We start from the raw sequence: 16169 nt of genomic DNA, 5'->3' as shown, positions 1-16169 counted from the left end.
ACCTGTGCAAAACATATATAATAAAGGATTAGTATGCATAATATATAAGGAACAGTTAAAACTGAACATTAAATGTCATTTTTAGCTTGGAGATGTAGATAACTAGAAAGACGTTACTCCTAAACTTGACACAAGAAAAAGCTAAGCAACGTGCAGATTAACAACTTTCCTTGGACCAATCACAGATAAACGAGATCACAGGGCAAACAACGTGCCCAAACTTACAGACAGAAACCAGTTTAGAACATTTGATTATCTGGGGATGACAATATTGAATGCATAGAAGCAGGTAGGAGGATGAAATTAGAAATTTTAACTAATTGCCAAAGGTCAAGCATGGACAGGCATGAGTGTGAAACTTCTGGGAGCTACACGGAAGACATTCTCTAATAGCCCTTTCCAGGAACCTCACCAGGCTCTCTGGTGGGAAAGTAAAATGAAGTAGTCACTTCAGAAAACAGAATGTTAGTTTTCCAATTAAGTAAACATATAGGGTTACCATATCACTCAAATATTCTACTTCTAGGTATATGTCAAAGATAAATGAAAACATAGTTATACAAAACCTTTTGCACAAATATTCATATCATCATTATTTATAATAGCCCAAATGAGGAAACAACCAAAATGTCCATCAACTCATGAATTAATGAACAATATGTGCTGTATCCATATAATGGAATTTGATTCAGTAATGAACAGGAATGAAGTACTGATTTATCTTACATGGCTGAACCTTGTAAAAGTTCAGCTAAGTAAAAGAATACAGTCACAAAAGAGCACATATTGTATGATTTCATTTATATGAAATATCCAGAACAGTCAAATCTACGGAGACAGAAGTAGATTAGTGGTTGCCTAGATCTGAGAGATTAGGGGAAAATAGGGACTTACTGCTAGTAGTATGAGGTTACTTTATGGGGCAGTGAAAATGTTTCAAAATTAGATTGTGCATATAACTGTACAACAATCTATGAATACAATAAAAAAATTGATTTGTACACTTTGAATGAGTGGATTACAGCTCAATAAATATTTTTATTTAAAAAAAAAATGACAGTATTAAAAAATTAAAGCTGTAGCAGCAATATTAATTTTTGACATCATATTATCCAGAATAAGTGATATTGACAGAGATAGAGGAATATTACATAATAATAAAGGGATAAATTATTCAAGAAAACATGACAATATTTATGTGTGTATGCAACGAACAACAGAGCTTCAAAAAACATGTGGCAAAACTTGATAAAACTAAAAAAAAAAAACTAAGTAGCAAATCCATGATTGAATTATTTTTTTGAATTTTATTTTATTTATTTTTTTATACAGCAGGTTCTTATTAGTTATCCATTTTATATATATTAGTGTATATATGTCAATCCCAATCTCCCAATTCATCACACCACCACCACCACCACCCCCGACACTTCCCCCCACCCTTGGTGTCCATACATTTGTTCTCTGCATCTGTGCCTCAATTTCTGCCCTGCAAAGCTGTTCACATCTGTACCATTTTTCTAGGTTCCACATATATGCGTTAATATACAATATTTGTTTTTCTCTTTCTGACTTACTTCACTCTGTATGACAGTCTCTAGATCCATCCACATCTCTACAAATGACCCAATTTCGTTCCTTTTTATGGCTGAGTAATATTCCATTGTATATATATACCACATCTTCTTTATACATTCATCTGTTGATGGGCATTTAGGTTGCTTCCACGTCCTGGCTATTGTAAATAGTGCTGCAATGAACACTGGGGTGCATGTGTCTTTTGAATCATGGTTTTCTATGGGTATATGCCCAGTAGTGGGATTGCTGGGTCATATGGTCATTCTAGTTTTAGTTTTTTAAGGAACCTCCATACTGTTCTCCATAGTGGCTGTATCAATTTACATACCCACCAACAGTGCAACAGGGTACCCTTTTCTCCACACCCTCTCCAGCATGTACTGTTTGTAGATATTCTGATGATGCCCATTCTAAATGGTGTGAGGTGATACCTCATTGTAGTGTTGATTTCCATTTCTCTAATAATTAGTGATGTTGAGCAACTTTTCATGTGCTTCTTGGCCATCTGTATGTCTTCTTTGGAAAATGTCTATTTAGGTCTTCTGCCCACTTTTGGATTGGGCTGTTTGTTTTTTAATATTGAGCTGCATGAGCTGTTTATATATTTTAGAGATTAATCCTTTGTCCACTGATTTGTTTGCAAATATTTTCTCCCATTCTGAGGGCTGTCTTTTCATCTTGTTTGTAGTTTCCTATGCTGTGCAAAAAAATTTAAGTTTCATTAGGTCCCATTTGTCTATTTTTGTTTTTATTTCAATTACTTTAGGAGGTGGATCAAAAAAGATCTTGCTGTGATTTATGTCAAAGAGTGTTCTGCCTATGTTTTCCTCTAAGAGTTTTATAGTGTTGAGTCTTACATTTAGGTCTCTATTCCACTTTGAGTTTATTTTTGTGTATGGTGTTAGGGAGTGCTCTAAAGTCATTCTTTTACATGTAGCTCTCCAGTCTCCCAGCACCACTTATGGAAGAGACTGTCTTTTCTCCATTGTATATCCTTGCCTCCTTTGCAATACATTAGTTGACCATAGTTGCGTGGGCTTATCTCTGGGCTTTCTATCCTGTTCCATTGATCTATGTCTCTGTTTTTGTGCCAGTACCATATTGTGTTGATTACTGTAGCTTTGTAGTATTGTCTGAAGTCAGGGAGTCTGATTCCTCCAGCTCCGTATTTTTCCCTCAAGACTGCTTTCGCTATTCAGGGTCTTTTCTGTCGCCATACAAATTTTAAGATTTTTTCTTCTAGTCCTGTAAAAAATGCCATTGGTAATTTGAAAGGGATTTCACTGAATCTGTAGATTGCTTTGGGTAGTATAGTCATTTTGACAATATTGATTCTTCCAAACCAAGAACATGGTATATCTCTCCATCTGTTTGTATCATCTTTAATTTCTTTCATCAGTGTCATAGTTTTCTGCATACAGGTCTTTTGTCTCCCTAGGTAGGTTTATTCCTAGGTATTTTATTCTTTTTGTTGCAATGGTAAATGGGAGTGTTTCCTTAATTTTTGTTTCAGATTTTTCATCATTAGTATAGGAATGCAAGAGATTTCTGTGCATTAATTTTGTATCCCACAACTTTACCGAATTCATTGATTAGTTCTAGTAGTTTCCTGGTGGCATCTTTAGGATTCTCTATGTATACTATCATGTCATCTGCAAACAGTGACAGTTTCACTTCTTCTTTTCCAATTTGTATACATTTATTTCTTTTCCTTCTTTATTGCCACGGCTAGGACTTCCAAACCATGTTGAATAATAATGCTGAGAGTGGATATCCTTGTCTGGTTCCTGATCTTAGAGGAAATGCTTTCAATTTTTTACCATTGAGAATGATGTTTGCTGTGGGTTTGTTTTATATGGCCTTTAATATGTTGAGGTAGGTTCCCTCTATGCCCACTTTCTGGAGAGTTTTTATCATAAACCTGTGTTGAATTTTATCAAAAGCTTTTTCTGCATCTATTGAGATGATCACATGGTTTTTATTCTTCAATTTATTAATATGGTGTATCACATAGATTGATTTACATATATTGAAGAATCCTTGCATCCCAGGGACAAATCCCACTTGATCATGGTATATGATCCCTTTAATGTGTTGTTGGATTCTGTTTGCTAGTATTTTGTTGAGGATTTTTACATCTATATTCACCAGTGACATTGGTCTGTAGTTTTCTTTTTTGTTTAGAATCTTTGTCTGGTTTTGGTATCAGGGTTCTGGTGGTCTCATGGAATGAGTTTGGGAATGTTCCTTCCTCTGCAATTTTTTGGAAGAGTTTGAGAAGGATGGGTGTTAGCTCTTCTCTAAATGTTTGACAGAATTCAACTGTGAAGCCATCTGGTCCTGGACTTCTGTTTGTTGGAAGATTTTTAATCACAGTTTCAATTTCATTACTTTTTATTGGTCTGTTCATATTTTCTATTTATTGCTGGTTCAGTCTTGGAAGGTTATACCTTTCTAAGAATTTGTCCATTTCTTCCAGGTTGTCCACTTTATTGGCACAGAGTTGCTTGCAGTAGTCTCTTAGGATGCTTCATATTTCTGTGGTGTCTGTTGTAACTTCTCCTTTTTCATTTCTAATTCTATTGACTTGAGCCCTCCCTCTTTTTCTTGATGAGTCTGTGTAATGGTTTAACAATTTTGTTTATCTTCTCAAAGAACTAGCTTTTAGTTTTATTGATGTTTGCTACTGATTTTTGTTTCTATTTCATTTATTACTGCTCTGATCTTTATGATTTCTTTCCTTCTACTAACTTTGGGTTTTGTTTTTTCTTTTTCTAGTTCTTTTAGGTGTAAGGTTAGTTTGTTTATTTGAGATGTTTGTTGTTTCTTAAGGTAGGATTATATTGCTATAAACTTCCCTCTTAGAACTGCTTTTGCTACATCCCATAGGTTTTGCATTGTCGTGTTTTCATTGTAATTTATTTCTACATATTTTTTGATTTCCTCTTTGATTTCTTCAGTGATCTCTTGGCTATTTAGTAACGTATTGTTTAGCCTCCATGTGTTTGTGTGTTTTACGTTTTTTTCCCCTGTAATTGATTTCTAATCTCATAGTGTTGTGGTCAAAAAAGATGCTTGATATGATTTCAATTTTCTTAAATTTACTGAGGCTTGATTTGTGACCCAAGATGTGATCTATCCTGGAGAATGTTCTGTACGCACTTGAGAAGAAAGTGTAATCTGCTGTTTTTGGATGGAATGCCCTATAAATATCAATTAAATCTATCTGGTCTATTGTGTCATTTAAAACTTGTGTTTCCTTATTAACTTTGTTTGGATGATCTGTCCACTGGTGTAAGTGAGGTGTTAAAGTCCCCCACTATTATTGTGTTACTGTCGATTTCCTCTTTTACAGCTGTTAGCAGTTGCCTTATGTACTGAGGTGCTCCTATGTTAGGTGCATATATATTTATAATTGTTATTTCTTCTTGGATTGATCCCTTGATCATTATGTAGTGTCTTTCCTAGTCTCTTGTAACATTCTTTATTTTAACGTCTATTTTATCTGATATGAGTATTGCTACCCCAGCTTTCTTTTGATTTCCATTTGTATGGAATATCTTTTTCCATCCCCTCACTTTCAGTCTCTATGTGTCCCTAGGTCTGAAGTGGGTCTCTTGTAGACAGCATATATATGGGTCTTGTTTTTGTATCCATTCAGTGAGCCTGTGCCTTTTGGTTGGAGCATTTAATCCATTCACGTTTAAGGTAATTATCAATATGTATGTTCCTGTTACCATTTTCTTAATTGTTTTGGGTTTGCTTTTGTAGGTCTTTTTCTTCTTTTGTGTTTCCCACTTACAGAAGTTACTTTAGCATTTGTTGTAGAGCTCGTTTTGTGGTGCTGAATTCTCTTAGCTTTTGCTTGTCTGTAAAGCTTTTGATTTCTCCATCGAATCTGAATGAGATCCTTGCTGGGTAGAGTAATCTTGGCTGTAGGTTCTTCCCTTTCATGGCTTTAAATATGTTCTGCCACTCCCTTCTGGCTTGTAGAGTTTCTGCTGAGAAATCAGCTGTTAACCTTATGGGAGTTCCCCTGTATGTTATTTGTTGTTTTTCCCTTGCTGCTTTCAATAATTTTTCTTTGTCTTTAATTTTTGCCAATTTGATTACTATTTGTCTCGGTGTGTTTCTCCTTGGATTTATCCTGTATGGGACTCTCTGCACTTCCTGGACTTGGGTGGCCATTGCCTTTCCCATGTTAGGGAAGTTTTCGACTATAATCTCTTCAAATATTTTCTTGGGTCCTTTCTCTCTCTCTTCTCCTTCTGGGACCATTATAACGTGAATGTTGGTGCATTTAATATTGTCCCAGAGGTCTCTTAGGCTGCCTTCATTTCTTTTCATTCTTTTTTCTTTATTCTGTTCCACAGCAGTGAATTCCACCATTCTGTCTTCCAGGTTACTTATCCATTCTTCTGCCTCAGTTATTCTGCTATTGATTCCTTGTAGTGTATTTCTCATTTCAAGTATTGTATTGTTCATCTCTGTTTGTTTTTTACTTCTACTAGGGCTTTGTTAAACATTTCTTGCATATTTTCGATCTTTGCCTCCATTCTTTTTCTGAGGTCCTGGATCACCTTCACTGTCATTATTCTGAATACTTTTTCTGGAAGGTTTCCTATCTATACTTCATTTAGTTGTTTTTCTGGGGTTTATCTTGTTCCTTCAGCTGGTACATAGCCCTCTGCCTTTTCATCTTGTCTCCCTTTCTGTGAATGTGGTTTTTGTTCCACAGGTTGCAGGACTGTAGTTCTTTTTGCTTTTGCTGTCTGCCCTCTGGTGGATGAGGCTATTTAAGAGGCTTGTGCAAGTTTCCTGATGGGAGGGACTGGTGGTGGGTAGAGCTGGTTGTTGCTCTGGTGGGAAGAGCTCAGTAAAACTTTAATCTGCCTGTCTACTGATGGGTGGGGCTGCATTCCCTTTCTGTTAGTTGTTTGGCCTGAGGCAACCCAACACTGGAGCCTACCCAGGCTCTTTAGTGAGGCTAATGGAGGACTCTGGGAGGGCTCACGTCAAGGAGTACTTCCAAGAACTTCTGCTGCCAGTGTCCTTGTCCTCAAGGTGAGACACAGCCACCCCTCACTCTGCAGGAGACCCTCCAACACTAGCAGGTAGGTCTGGTTCAATCTCCTATGTGGTCACTGTTCCTTCCCCGGGGTCCCAATGCACACACTACTTTGTGTGTGCCCTCCAAGAGTGGAGTCTCTGTTTCCCCCAGTCCTGTCGAAGTCCTGCAATCAAATCCTGCTAGCCTTCAAAGTCTGATTCTCTAGGAATTCCTCCTCCTGTTGCCGGACCCCCAGGTTGGGAAGCCTGACGTGGGTCTCAGAACCTTCACTCCAGTGGGTGGACTTCTGTGGTATAAGTGTTCTCCAGTTTGGGAGTCACCCACGCAGCAGTTATGGGATTTTATCTTATCGTGATGGTGCCACTCCTACCATCTCACTGTGGCTTCTCCTTTGTCTTTGGATGTGGGTTATCTTTTTTGGTGAGTTCCAGTGTCTTCTTGTCGATGACTGTTCAGCAGTTAGTTGTGATTCCAGTGCTCTTGCAAGAGAGAGTGAGAGGACGTTCTTCTACTCTGCCATCTTGAACCAATCATCCCCTGATTGAATTGTGAGACTTCATCAGTCCTCTCATAATTGATAGAAGAAACACGATGAAATCAGTAAGGATTTCTTCATGATGACCTGAACACTATTAAGCAACTTGATACTTATAGAACATTTCATCTAACAACAGCAGGATGCATGTTCTTCTCAAGTGTACATAGTACATTCACCAAGATAGAATATATTCTGGGCCATAAAAAATTATAAGTTTAGAATAACAATCATACAGAGTATATTATCATTCAATCACACAAAGTATATTATCTGACCATAATAGAATTAAATAGAAATCAGAAGCAGAAAGATACTGGGAAAAATTCCCAAATGTTTGGAACGAAACAAAACCAGTCTAAATAACTTATGGGTCAAAGTAGAATTCTTTAAAGAAATGTATTTTGAATAAGTGAAAATGAAAACAACATGTCAAAAATGGTTGGCAGGGCTTCCCTGGTGGTGCAGTAGTTAAGAATCTGCCTGCCATTGCAGGGGACACGGGTTCGAGCCCTTGTCCAGGAAGATCCCACATGCCGCGGAGCAACTAAGCCCATGCACCACAACTACTGAGCCTGCGCTCTAGAGCCCATGAGCCACAACTACTGAAGCCCATGCCCCTAGAGCCCGTGCTTCACAACAAGAGAAGCCTGTGCACTGCAACAAAGAGTAGCCCCAGCTCACTGCAACTAAAGAAAGCCCATGTGCAGCAACGAAGACGCAACACAGCCAAAAATAAATAAATTTATTTAAAAAAATGAGTGGCATATAATTTGCAGCAATGTGGATGGACCTAGAGAATATTATGCAGAGTGAAATAAATCAGACGGAGAAAGATAAATACTGTATGATATCACTTACATGTGAAATCTAAAAAAAAAATACAAATAATGTATATGCAAAACAGAAACAGACTCACAGATATAGAAAACAAACTTGTAGTTACCAAAGGGGAGTGAGGGAAAATAATTAAGAGGTATGAAATTAACAGATACAAACTACTATGTATAAAATAGATAAGCAACAATGATATACTGTAGAGCACTTGGAATTATAGCCATTATCTTGTAATAACCTATAATGGAATACAATTGGCAAAAATACTGAATCACTACACTGTACACCTGAAACTAATATAATATTGTATATCAACTGTACTTCAATTTTAAAAATGGGTGGCATATAGCTAAAACAGTTCTTAGAGGGAAATTTATAGCATTAAATGCATATATTAGGAAAAAAGGTCTCAAATCAATAATCTAAGTTTATACCTTAAGAAATTAGAAAGGGAAATACAAAATAAAACCAAAGGAAGTAGAAAGAGTAGAGCAGAAATCAATGAAACTGAAAGCAGAAAAATAGAGAAAATCACCGAAAACAAAAGCTGGCTCTTTGAAAACATCAATATAATTGATAAACCTCTAGCCAGGCTGACTAAAGAAAATATACACCTAAATTATCAATAGCAGAAATGAAAGAGGAGACATCACTAGTAATCCAAGAGCCCTTAAAATGATAATAAAGGAATACTACGAACAACTCTATGCTCATAAATTTGATAACTTAGATGAAATGAACCAATTCCTAAAGATCTACAAATTACAAAACTAACCTCAAATCAAACAGATAACTTGAATTGTCCTGTAACTATTAAGAAATTGAGTTCATTGTTAAAAACCTTCTGAAAAAAATATTTCAGCCCAGATAATTTCATTGGCAAATTCTACAAACATTTGAAGAAACAATAATACCAATTCTATATAATCTCTACTGGAAAGTAGAAGAAGATGGAACACTTTTCAATTTATTTTATGAGGCCAGCATTATGCTACCACCAAAACCCTATTTAGACAGTACAAAAAGAAGAACATTACAACCCAGTATCCCTCATCAACATAAATGCAAAAATTCTTCATAAAACATTAGCAGATTGAAGCCAGCAATATACATAAAGAATAATATAGGGGCCCGGAGGAAGATGGCGGAAGAGTAAGACGCGGAGATCACCTTCCTCCCCACAGATACATCAGAAATTCATCTACACGTGGAACAACTCCTACAGAACACCTACTGAATGCTGACAGAAGACCTCAGACCCCCCAAAAGGCAAGAAACTCCCCACATACCTGGGTACGGCAAAAGAAAAAAAGAATAAACAGAGCCAATAGGATAGGGACGGGACCTGCACCAGTGGGAGGGAGCCGTGAAGGAGGGAAGGTTTCTACACACTACAAGCCCCTTCGCGGGCGGAGACTGCAGGTGGCGGAGGGGGAAAGCTTCGGAGTAGCGGAGGAGAGCACAGCAACAGGGGCGCGGAGGGCAAAGCGGAGAGATTCTGGCACAGAGGATCGGTGCCCTCAGGCACACACCAGCCCGAGAGGCTTGTCTGCTCGGCCGCCGGGGCGGGCGGGGCTGGGAGCTGAGGCTCGGGTACCCGCTTTCAGTCGAGCACAGGGAGAGGACTGGGGCTGGCGGCAGGAAGAGAGCCTGAAGGGGTTAGTGCACCACGGCTAGCCCGGAGGGAGTCCGGGGAAAGGGTCTGAAGCTACCGGAGAGGCAAGAGACTTTTTTCCCTTTTGTTTCCTGGTGCGCGAGGAGAGGGCATTAAGAGGGCTGCTTGGGGAAGCGCCGGAGACAGGCGCGAGCCGCGGGTAAGGCGCGGACCTCGGAGACGGGCGTGGGACGCTGGGGTTGCCGCCGCCGCCACCGCCGCCGCCGCGGGGCCTGTGTGCGAGCACGGGTCACTGTCCGCCCCGCCTTCCGGGGGGCCTGTGCACCCCGCCACTGCCGGGGTCCCGGGACACGGGGACGGCTTTCCCGGGAAAGCGCACGGAGCGCCACGGGCTGCTGCAACATCACGACGGCCTCTGCCGCCGCAGGCCTGCCCCACACTGCGCGCCCCTCCCTCCCCTCTCCCTGAGTGAGCCAGAGCCCCCGAATCAGCGGCTCCTTTAAACCCGTCCTGTCTGAGCGAAGAACGGACGCCCTCCGGCGACCTACGCGCAGAGGCGGGGCCAGGTCCAGGGCTGAGACCCGGGAGTTGTGAGAGCAGAGACAGGGAAATCTCTCTGTGCAGCCTCGGAGGCAGCGGATTAAAGCTCCACGGTCCATTTGATGTGCCCTGCGTCTGTGGAGTGCATGAATGGACAGCGAATCATCCCAAATTGAGGAAGTGGACTTTGAGGACAAGATTTAAGACTTTCCCCCCTTTTTCCTCTTTTTACAACGAATTATCCCAAATTAAGGAGGTGGACTTAGCAAGATTTCAGACTTCTCGCCCTTTTCCTCTTTTTACAACGAATTATCCCAAATTGAGGAGGTGGACTTGGAGAGCAAGATTTTTGATTTTTCCTCCTGCTCTCTTTTTGTGAATGTGTATGTGTAATCTTCTGTGTAAGATTCTCTCTGTATAGCTTTGCTTCCACCATATGTCCCAGTGTTCTATCGGTCCGTGTTTTTTTTTCAATAATTACTTTTTAATTTTAATAACGCTACTATATTTCATACTTTATTCTATTTTACTTTACCTGCTATTTCTTTTTTTCCTACCTTCCCTTCCTCCCTCCCACCCTCCGCTCCTCCTTTCCTTCTTTCTTTTTCTTTCCTCCCTCCCTCCCTCCCACCCTTCTTCTTTCCACTTTTTCTTTCCTTCCTCCCTCCCTCCCTCCTGTCTTTCTTTCTTTCTTTCCTTCCTCCCTCCCTCTCTCCCTTCTTCCATTCACTCTTCCTTTTGCTTTCATTCCTCCCTCCCTCCCTCCTTTCTTTCCTTCTTTCTTTCCATCCTTCCTCCCTCCCTCCCTCCTTTCTTTCTTTCTTCCTTCCTTCCTTTCTTCCCTTCTTCCTTTCTTTCCCTCTCTCTTTCTTTCTTCTACTAATTCTTTCTTTCTACTTTTTCTCCCTGTTATTCTGAGCCGGGTGGATGAAAGGCTCTTGGTGTTGCAGCCAGGAGCCAGTGCTGTGCCTCTGAAGTGGGAGAGCCAACTTCAGGACACGGGTCCACAAGAGACCTCCCAGCTCCACATAATATCAAGCAGCGAAAATCTCCCAGAGATCTCCATCTCAACACCAGCACCCAGCTTCAGTCAACGACCAGCAAGCTACAGTGCTGGTCACCCTAGGCCAAGCAACTAGCAAGGCAGGAACACAACCACACCCATTAGCAGAGAGGCTACCTAAAAACATAATAAGGCCATAGGGACCCCAAAACACACCACCAGACGTGGGCCTGTCCACCAGAAAGACAAGATCGAGCCTCAACCACCGGAACACAGGCATTAGTCGACCCCCCCCCCCCACCAGGAAGCCTACACAACCTACTGAAGCAACCTTAGCCACTGGGGACAGACACCAAAAACAACGGGAACTACGAATCTGCAGCCTGCAAAAAGGAGACCCCAAACACAGTAACATAAGCAAAATGAGAAGACAGAAAAACAAACAGCAGGTGAAGGAGCAAGATAAAAACCTACCAGACCTAACAAATGAAGAGGTAATAGGCAGTCTACCTGAAAAAGAATTCAGAATAATGATAGTAAAGCTGATCCAAGATTCTATTTCCAAGATCCACAATCTTGGAAATAGAATAGACAAAATGCAAGAAACAGTTAACAAGGACCTAGAAGAACTAAAGATGAATCAAGCATCAATTAAAAACACAATAAATGAAATGAAAAATACTCTAGATGGGATCAATAGCAGAATAACTGAGGCAGAAGAACGGATAAGTGAGGTGGAAGATAAAATAGTGGAAATAACTGATGCAGAGCAAAATAAAGAAAAAAGAATGAAAAGAACAGAGGACAGTCTCAGAGACCTCTGGGACAACATTAAACACACTAACATTCGAATTATAGGGGTTCCAGAAGAAGAAGAGAAAAAGAAAGGGACTGAGAAAATGTTTGAAGAGATTATAGTTGAAAACTTCCCTAATATGGGAAAGGAAATAGTTAATCAAGTCCAGGAGGCACAGAGAGTCCCATACAGAATAAATCCAAGGAGAAATATGCCAAGACACATATTAATCAAACTGTCAAAAATTAAACACAAAGAAATCATATTAAAAGCAGCAAGGGAAAAACAACAAATAACACACAAGGGAATCCCCATCAGGTTAACAGCTGATCTCTCAGCAGAAACTCTACAAGCCAGAAGGGAGTGGCAGGACATAATTAAAGTGATGAAGGAGAGAAACCTGCAACCAAGATTACTCTATCCAGCAACGATCTCATTCAGATTTGATGGAGAAATTAAAACGTTTACAGACAAGCAAAAGCTGAGAGAGTTCAGCACCACCAAACCAGCTTTACAACAAATGCTAAAGGAACTTCTCTAGGCAAGAAACACAACAGAAGGAATATACCTACAATAACTAACCCAAAGCAATTAAGGAAATGCGAATAGGAACATACATATCAATAATTACCTTAAATGTAAATGGACTAAATGCTCCCTCCAAGAGACACAGAGTGGCTGAATGGATACAAAAACAAGACCCATATATATGCTGTCTACAAGAGACCCACTTCAGACCTAGAGACACATACAGATTGAAAGTAAGGGGATGGAAAATGATATTCCATGCAAATGGAAATCAAAAGAAAGCTGGAGCAGCAATTCTTATATCAGACAAAATAGACTTTAAAATAAAGACTATTAGAAGAGACAAAGAAGGACACTACATAACGATAAAGGGATCGATCCAAGAAGAAGATATAACAATTGTAAATATTTATGCACCCAACATAGGAGCACCTCAATACATAAGGCAAATACTAACAGCCATAAAAGGGGAAATCGACAGTAACACAATCATAGTAGGGGACTTTAACACCCTACTTTCACCAATGGACAGATCATCCAAAATGAAAATAAATAAGGAAACACAAGCTTTAAATGATACATTAAAAAAGATGGACTTAGTGGATATTTATAGGACATTCCATCCAAAAACAACAGAATACACATTTTTCTCAAGTGCTCATGGAACATTCTCCAGGATAGATCATATCTTGGGTAACAAATCAAGCCTTGGTAAATATAAGAAAATTGAAATTGTATCAAGTATCTTTTCTGACCACAATGCTATGAGACTAGACATCAACTACAGGAAAAGATCTGTAAAAAATACAAACACATAGAGACTAAACAATACACTACTCAATAACGAAGTGATCACTCAAGAAATCAAAGAGGAAATTAAAAAATACCTACAAACAAATGACAATGGAGACATGACGACCCAAAACCTATGGGATGCAGCAAAAGCAGTTCTAAGGGGGAAGTTTATAGCAATACAATCCCACCTTAAGAAACAGGAAACATTTCGAGTAAACAACCTGACCCTGCACCTAAAGCAATTAGAGAAAGAAGAACAAAAAAACCCCAAAGTTAGCAGAAGGAAAGAAATCATAAAGATCAGATCAGAAATAAATGAAAAAGAAATGAAGGAAACGATAGCAAAGATCAACCAAACTAAAAGCTGGTTCTTTGAGAAGATAAACAAAATTGACAAACCATTAGCCAGACTCATCAAGAAAAGAAGGGAGAAGACTCAAATCAATAGAATTAGAAATGAAAAAGGAGAAGTAACAACTGACACTGCAGAAATACAAAAGATCATGAGAGATTACTACAAGCAACTCTATGCCAATAAAATGGACAACCTGGAAGAAATGGACAAATTCTTAGAAATGCACAACCTGCCAAGACTGACTCAGGAAGAAATAGAAAATATGAATAGACCAATCACAAGCACTGAAATTGAAACTGTGGTTAAAAATCTTCCATCAAACAAAAGCCCAGGACCAGATGGCTTCACAGGCGAATTCTATCAAACATTTAGAGAAGAGCTAACACCCATCCTTCTCAAACTCTTCCAAACTATTTCAGAGGAAGGAACACTCTCAAACTCATTCTACGAGGCCACCATCACCTTGATACAAAAACCAGGCAAGGATGTCACAAAGAAAGAAAACTACAGGCCAATATCACTGATGAACATAGATGCAAAAATCCTCAACAAAATACTAACAAACAGAATCCAACAGCACATTAAAAGGATCATACACCATGATCACGTGGGGTTTATTCCAGGAATGCAAGGATTCTTCAATATACGCAAATCAATCAATGTGATACACCATATTAACAAGTTGAAGGAGAAAAACCATATGATCATCTCAATAGATGCAGAGAAAGCTTTCGACAAAATTCAACACCCATTTATGATAAAAACCCTGCAGAAAGTAGGCATAGAGGGAACTTTCCTCAACATAATAAAGGCCATATATGACAAACCCACAGCCAACATTGTCCTCAATGGTGAAAAACTGAAACCATTTCCACTAAGATCAGGAACAAGACAAGGCTGCCCACTCTCACCACTCTTATTCAACATAGTTTTGGAAGTTTTAGCCACAACAATCAGAGAAGAAAAGGAAATAAAAGGAATCCAAATTGGAAAAGAAGAAGTAAAGCTGTCACTGTTTGCAGATGACATGATTCTGTACTTAGAGAATCCTAAAGATGCTACCGAAAAACTACTAGAGCTAATCAATGAATTTGGTAAAGTAGCAGGATACAAAATTAATGTACAGAAATCTCTGGCATTCCTGTACACTAATGATGAAAAATCTGAAAGTGAAATCAAGAAAACACTCCCATTTACCATTGCAACAAAAAGAATAAAATATCTAGGAATAAACCTACCTAAGGAGACAAAAGACCTGTATGCAGAAAATTATAAGACACTGATGAAAGAAATTAAAGATGATACAAATAGATGGAGAGATATACCATGCTCCTGGATTGGAAGAATCAATATTGTGAAAATGACTCTACTACCCAAAGCAATCTACAGATTCAATGCAATCCCTATCAAACTACCACTGGCATTTTTCACAGAACTAGAACAAAAAATTTCAAAATTTGTTTGGAAAAACAAAAGACCCTGAATAGCCAAAGCAATCTTGAGAATGAAAAACGGAGCTAGAGGAATCAGGCTCCCTGACTTCAGACTATACTACAAAGCTACAGTAATTAAGACAGTGTGGTACTGGCATAAAAACAGAAAGATAGATCAGTGGATCAGGATAGAAAGCCGAGAGATAAACCCACGCACATATGGCCAACTTATCTTTGATAAAGGAGGCAGGAATGTACAGTGGAGAAAGGACAGCCTCTTCAATAAGTGGTGCTGGGAAAACTGGACAGGGACATGTAAAAGTTTGAGATTAGATCATTCCCTAACACCATACACAAAAATAAGCTCAAATGGATTAAAGACCTAAATGTAAGGCCAGAAACTATCAAACTCTTAGAGGAAAACATAGGTAGAACACTCTATGACATAAATCACAGCAAGATCCTTTTGGACCCACCTCCTAGAGAAATGGAAATAAAAATAAAGATAAACAAATGGGACCTAATGAAACTTCAAAGCTTTTGCACAGCAAAGGAAACCATAAACAAGACCAAAAGACAACCCTCAGAATGGGAGAAAATATTTGCAAATGAAGCAACTGACAAAGGATTAATCTCCAAAATTTATAAACAGCTCATGCAGCTCAATAGCAAAAAAACAAACAACCCAATCCAAAAATGGGCAGAAGACTTAAATAGGCATTTCTCCAAAGAAGATATACAGACTGCCAACAAACACATGAAAGAATGCTCAACATCATTAATCATTAGAGAAATGCAAATCAAAACTACAATGAGATATCATCTCACAGCAGTCAGAATGGCCATCATCAAGAAATCTAGAAACAATAAATGCTGGAGAGGGTGTGGAGAAAAGGGAACACTCTTGCACTGCTGGTGGGAATGTGAATTGGTACAGCCACTATGGAGAACAGTATGGAGGTTCCTTAAAAAACTAAAAATAGAACTACCATATGACCCAGCAATCCCACTACTAGGCATATACCCTGAGAACACCATAATTCAAAAAGAGACATGCACCAAAATGTTCATTGCAGCTCTATT

The 16169-nt window shown here is 39.1% G+C and overlaps 1 protein-coding gene across 3 annotated transcripts in view; it reads right to left on the bottom strand.

Annotated features, from left to right (window-relative positions):
• The window catches only part of COL4A5 (collagen type IV alpha 5 chain), a gene marked incomplete at its 3' end in the record, with an annotated part of 237781 nt that overhangs the window by 157912 nt on the left and 63700 nt on the right, over positions 1 to 16169 (bottom strand). The gene's annotated exons all lie outside the window — the stretch shown is intronic.

The sequence above is a fragment of the Hyperoodon ampullatus genome, assembly GCF_949752795.1.
Source record: "Hyperoodon ampullatus genome assembly, chromosome: X".
Lineage (NCBI taxonomy): Eukaryota > Metazoa > Chordata > Mammalia > Artiodactyla > Ziphiidae > Hyperoodon > Hyperoodon ampullatus.
This window is presented reverse-complemented; position numbering and strand designations above follow the sequence as displayed.